Source organism: Podarcis liolepis (genome assembly GCF_965112155.1).
Source record: "Podarcis liolepis genome assembly, chromosome: 5".
Taxonomy (NCBI): Eukaryota; Metazoa; Chordata; class Lepidosauria; order Squamata; family Lacertidae; genus Podarcis; species Podarcis liolepis.
This window is the reverse complement of record NC_139556.1, coordinates 40,543,608-40,550,463: the sequence shown is the minus strand read 5'-3', so window position 1 is coordinate 40,550,463 and position 6,856 is coordinate 40,543,608.

Sequence of the window (6,856 nt, the reverse complement as noted above, 5' to 3'; positions counted from 1 at the left end):
TTATTAATATTCCTCCTAACTTGCGCTAGCAAGTTCCTTTACTTAGCAGAGTTTCACATTCCCCTTTTAAACGCACAGCAGATAACTGGTTGCAGGCTTCTGTAAGCCTCTCACTAGGTTCCTGGTAAGTTCCCTTATATCCCTCTTAAAAGAGTAATCACACCACAATATTGTGTAAGTAGTTTACTTACATTCAGTTCACAGTTGGATCTCTGAGGGCAGACTTAGTTACGAAGTATATACAAGTGGCGCTATCCCATATGGGGATAATCCCAGTGTTCTCTGTTGGCTGGAAGCCAACAGAGCATCTCTAGCTAAAAACTGCTCTAACAAGGGAGGAAGTCAAAAAGTGCTGCGTGCCTTGTCCTTTTGTTACCTGGACAGGTAAGGTCACGCCCACCTCTAGTCACATGCAAAGGAAGTATGCCCCAGCCAGGAAGAAACAGGAAGTTTTCAACTGGCTGGACCAAACATTCCCCCGCATGTCCACTAGGAAAACAAGGAACGTTGTATTTGACTGCTACTTATGTATCACATCCCACACAATCAAATCTCATTTGTGTTTCAACTGATCTTTCTGCAACTATGCACTCTGACTGTGCATTGGAGGGTGCTACATGTGTCCTTTCAGTTCATTATTTCTTTCTTGGGTCCAGGGTCGCCAATAGTTTCCAAACGTAGCACTGATTCAGTAATCTGTAACAACAAATATTCAGCATTTGCTCAGATATTCGTTTATATTAGGTTCTATCTATATGCAACTCAAGCTAGCAAGCTAGCACCTGAATAGGTGGCCTGAAAGCAGGGAAGGAAATTTTATTACATCTGTTAACGCGGAAGCCAGTCTTGTTCATCCCAGGTTTACAGAAGGTCAATTTATTAGCTGTTATCCGTAGCTTATGTTGACAATTGATTTTCATTGTTGAACAGTGAAATTTATTATCTGCCATTTGATAAAGATAATTAAATTGGCTTTATATAGAGTTGCTATTGTAAATGTTATGCCTGCGAAATGCTCGCGTAAAACTGCTGTAAGAGTGGAAATGTGGAAAGGGAAAGCTGCTTTCATTATATTTAATGGCCTCTGAGCTTTTCTGCCCTGACTCTGATTTCACAGGTTATTACAGTGCCTATTAAAACTTGTTTTTGAGACATGGTTGTCCCTCTTGTTCTTCTTCAGGGACTATCATTGTTCTTTAAATGAGTCTTGCCATTTTACACCACTGCAAAATTGTACAAAGGAAAGAAACGATTCAGCTGTCCAGGTTGGAATGATGTGTGTTGCTTTCTGGCTAGTTTTTCTATCCAATATATTTTTGTAGGATCTAAGTATACACTTCGGACTACTAGTGGCTCTAATAAAAAACTCTTCAGGCTTGGTTTACTGGGCTGGTGAACTCTTCCGAGATGTCATTGGCTCAACTTTCCATCTCCTTGCTTGTTAAACACAGATTGTACTTGCAGATCATGAAATCGCTCTTATGGATCATTTTGTACAGAGCAGAAAAGATTGCAAACGGTTCTTTTTTCTGGAAACTTTACCAAGTAAAAAAACCACTGGCTGGTTTTAACAGCTGATGGAATGGAACTTAAAGGCTTCTAACGCTGACCCTCCTTTGGCTATGTTACAGCATAACTACTTGAGGGCAGACAGGATGCATTTGCAGCAGGACCCGGATAGATGGACCACAAGGTTGGACAGTGGCAATATATAATGGGGGCCTATAATGGAAGGCTTTGAGCCAAGCAGGGAACCTGTAGCCCTCCAGAAATCATTCAACTCCAACTCCCATCAGCCTCAGCCAGCATGACCAGTAGTCAAGCATGGTGAATGTTATAGTTGACAGGTTCCCCACTTTGACTTTAAGGACACACCTGTTCGTAGGCTGGGCAAAAGGTTGAAACGCAGGAAGTCCTTGACTCCACTCAGATACAGCCAAGCCTGAAGGATGCTGAGAGGTAAAGGAAGGTGGACCCAGGGTGACAAGAAACATTGTTTAGCTGGGATGGGCACTGGGGACAGCACTGCTCATTTTCAAAAGTCAGAGTTGTGGAGCACAGTCCAGAATTGTTGAGCTAACAAATCTTCTCAGCAGTCCCACTAAGCAGCAGAAGAGATGCTTGTTTTTCTGCTGCTTTTAAAGGAAAGGTTTTTTGGCAAGAGGAACAGCAAGCTGATAGGAAGTAAAGTGAACTACGGGAGATGTAGGCAGTATATTCTGGGATAGGTGTAAAGTTGAACAGATCATTATCAGGGGAAATCAGGCTGCTGTTTAAATGACGTTGAGTTCTGCTTGCACATCAGTGATTTCACTATTAGCTACATATCATTTTAAGGATGAATCATCAAATATTTGAGCATGTATTTCGCTTGCAATCTCTCTGCATCATGGGTTTTGTAGTCTCAAATTAGTACAGCACACATGTTTTGCTCACCAAAAGGACTGGCATCAGAAAGTTATATATAATGATATTGTAGGTGGTCTGGCTGCTATACCACAATATAAGTCTCTCTCCTAAGTATGAAGGTGGTAAGGCTACATGAAAAAGATGTACTGCAAGGATACAAATGGTTTGGTAGAAAGTCTGTAATATTGCAAGAATGCAGCTATGGAGAGAATATGTACCACTCATTCATGCACATCTGACTTGCAAGCAGAATTTGTTTGCGCCCTAGTATTTTTTTAAACTGCCTTGTACTCCCAGGTTAACCTGCCCCATAATCTTTAAAAGGTGCTGGCATTTAAATCTTAGTCCTTGACTTTAACTGGATTGTCAGTTATCCTCCTTGTAATGGTCTCTAATTGCTCAGATGCCATTTTGTACTCTCTTCAAGTGAACAGCCAGGATCCTGTTCAAAGGCAGTGTTCCCCTGCCTCCTCCCTCTGCTTCTCTTATGCTGCAGGGTCCAGATAACAGGAAGAGACAGACAGATAACAGCCCCTTCTACAGATTTCAATGCTGCTTTTAGCCAGAGAAAAAGACGCCAGACAAAACCGAATCAATTAATTTGAATGATCTGCTGATTGTCTATGTTAGTTATTCTCTCATTATCTTGCCCAGAGTTTAGTTCAGGATCTTTAACCTCTGTCACCTAGGACAAAGTTGGTGCTGTTCTAGGACATATTCTTATACATGTGATGTAGTGAAATAACACCTGCGTGAAATATATATATATAATAAAACCACAAAGCCCAGTGTGTGCTAGCTGTAGATATAACTTAAGAGGTTTGTTTCTGAATGCCTCCAGGTTCACCATTAGTGGGAAGGACAAATATCATATACACAGCAAAGTTGTCTGTCCCAGAACTGGGAGTCCTAGTTTCAAGTGCCTATTTGACCATAAAGCTCGGTGAGCGACCATCGGCCAGTCACTAGCCACACAAGTTTGTTGTGAGAAGAAAAAAAGGTGGAAGAACCATGAGCTCCTCGGATAAAGGGCAGGATATAAATTTAATGACCAGTGTTGCTGTTCCAGGTGGTAACCACCTGTGGAGAAGAATGGTGTATGCCCTTGCTTACAATGGTAGGGGATTAATAGTAAGTCTTTTTGCTGTGCCTTTGGTGGAATTTGTGGGATGTAACATAAGCAGTCAAGTACAACACTTCCTCTTTGCCCAGAGTGGACACGCAGGGAGGGTGTTACTCCAGCCAGGAGGACTTCTAGCCTGGAGCTTCCTCCCCCTGCGTGTGACCAGGTAGAAGGGCGTGACCCTGGGAGACCCCATCAAAAGGCCGGTCATGCAGCCATCTTCCCTTGTTGTTCTTCTTTTGATGCTGATACTGACGTATTTTGCTGTCTGCTGGCTTTCAGCCAGCAGCACATGGGCTCATTCCCATATGGAATGAACTCAAACTCTGTTCTGTAGCTACAAGCTTAAGCCTGTCTTCAGGGAACCAACTGTAAACAGAATGTGAGTAAACTTCTTATTACTTTTAAAGAAGACTGTTGTGTCTTTATTTTTTTTAAAAGGGGAAATTACCAGGAATAACCCAATCTGGACAAAGCCAGGTTGGATTGCTTAAGTAAAGAGATTCAAACGAATCTACCAAATACACAAGGAGTAATCGATTATGAAACTGATTTCTCATTGCGGTATTATTCTGAATATAAAGAGTCCTGGCATCGCCTGATATTTGCTAAAAATGGCACTCAAGGCGGACAAAACCCAGATTATTTCTAGTTGTTTCCAGGACACCAGATGATAAACGGAATGATGCATGTATGCCTGTAACTCTGTCTGTTTGGGCTGTATCCCCATTTAATGCTTCTTGGCTTTGGCGTGATAATTCAACCCACCACAAGAGGTCACCCAATCCCACCCTGGGAGGCAAAGGCAAAGCTTCATAAGGGAGCATCTGCAAAGTGAAAGTAACTTTCTTCTGGCCAAGGGGCAATTGACATTACCACAATCATGGGCAACCTCTGTCCTCTGAGGTTTCATAGGTTTCTGCTTGTTCTAGATCTATTGCTCAGTGCAACCCCTGATTTTTTTCTGGACCATATTTTAACTTGATAGTAAAACAGGGTTAAAAAACCTTTATACACATGGGACAGGGACATGCTTGATACTAATATGCAGAAGCTGAAGAACAAAGTCTAGTTCCTATTATTTGGAATGGAAAGCAACTGGGAACACAAAGAAAATTCCTGCTGAAACTTGGGGGTGTGCAAGGCTTACTATTACAAAGATGGCAGAAGGAAAATGGAATCCTATGTACATTTCAGAACTGGGACCTGTTCCATTGGGTGATACCTTCAACAAAAAAAAAAAAAAATCCCCTGCTGAAAGAATGACCTGCTTATTCCAACAAAAGATGGCCAATGTCAACCTTCTATTATCTTGGCATGCACACTTGTGCCTTAGTTTATTTGTTGCTTTTAATTCCAGGCGGATTGGGTGCTTAAGGGGCAAAGCTGATAAACTGGCAATTACAGGAGAAAGTCAACAAGGTGAGATGGCACCACCCAGGCAGGTGAACTGTTTGCACTGGAGAGGAGGGGAGACAGTCTCTCTGGACAAGACAGGCCCCAAACAGCGGAGATAAGAGGTTTCCCTTTTGACAACAGCCCCTGCTGCAGCTAAAATGATCTGAGAAGATAAATGGACATTCCGCTCAATAAACCTGTGGAAATACACCAGCTTTCAAACAATTGCTAATTGATTTGATTTTCATTTAGTCCACCTTCTTTCCAAAAGTTCATAGAGGGCCATTTGCCCCTCTATTGACATGCCATCTGGTCCCTTGGGGTATATAAATTCAATAAATCAATTTTTTTAAAAATGCTTTTAGATTTATAGCCTATTGTTTTATTAAATGGGCAGGCTGCAACCTTATCTTGCCTCTTCCATTTGTGGTTACCTTTTACTTATTTTTAAATAGATAACTTTGCAGGATGCTGTACATTTAAATTAAATACCCAAGCAGCATGCAAAACCTTTGCCATTGAGTCACAGGACATGGGTTTGTTGTGTGCCATTGTTAGGGAGTGGGCCTGGGGCACTGAGCGATAGGTCTTTTGTAACAGGCCTCATTGGTCGCCCGCCTCTGCTTTGCAAAACTTTGCATATAGGACAGCCGGGGGTGGGGCACCTCAAGGCCACCTGCTGGGGAGACCCAGCCACTGGGCATCTTCATCTTCCAAAGCCACCCTATATGTGGAGAAGAAAAGTGGCGGGGCAATGGTGGGGAAGAGAGGGCTGCTAGGAGGGATAGTTTCATCATCAGAAGCTGCCTTAAGCACTTGGATCACACCATTAGTCCAGCTAGCTCACTAGCTGCCTACTTGACTGGAAGCAGGTATTTCCCATTCCCTCCTCCTCCTCCTCCTTAATAACTAATAATAATAATTTTATTATTTGCTACTGCTTTCTGGACTAGTCTTTTCCATATCTATTATTATCTATATCTATATATCTATATCTATATCTATATCTATATCTATATCTATATCTATATCTATATCTATATCTATATCTATATCTATATCTATATCTATATCTATATCTATATCTATATCTATATCTATATCTATATATCATCATCTGTCTTTCCCATATCTATTACTATTATCTGTATTAAGGTAAAGGTAAAGGGACTCCTGACCATTAGGTCCAGTCGTGGCCTACTCTGGGATTGTGGCGCTCATCTCGCTTTATTGGCCGAGGGAGCTGGCGTACAGCTTCCGGGTCATGGGGCCAGCATGACTAAGCTGCTTCTGGTGAACCAGAGCAGTGCACGGAAACACCATTTACCTTCCCGCTGGAGCGGTAACTATTTATCTACTTGCACTTCATGCTTTTGAACTGCTAGGTTGGCAGGAGCTGGGACAGAGCAACGGGAGCTCACCCGTCACGGGGATTCGAACTGCTGACCTTCTGATCACCAAGTCCTAGGCTCTGTGGTTTAACCCACAGTGCCACCTGCGTCCCTACAATTATCTGTATTATTGGCATACAAATTTAACAACAACAACACTACTACAGGCTCACTCTGCTCTCCTGCCCACCTCCCACTATTTTACAGATCCCGACGTCTGTAAAATGGCTACAAGCTCAGACCAGCAAGGGGAAGGGGAACCTATTTTATTCTAAAAGGAAGAGGTGTTCTGTAAAACAAGAAAATCCTCAATAAAATGTTTTTTTAAAAAAAATAAATAAATAAAAGGAAGAGGTAGAGAAGAGTGTGAAATTCCTGTGCAGTTTGTGTTGTGGTCTGCTTGAAAAACAAAATAACACCCCCCCACCCCATCCCATGGGCGTAGGTAGGGGGGCAGCTGGCCCCTAAATCAATACAAATCTGAGGTTATGCCCCCCCCAAATGTCTGCCCTCCCCCGCAAAAAATCCTGGCCAC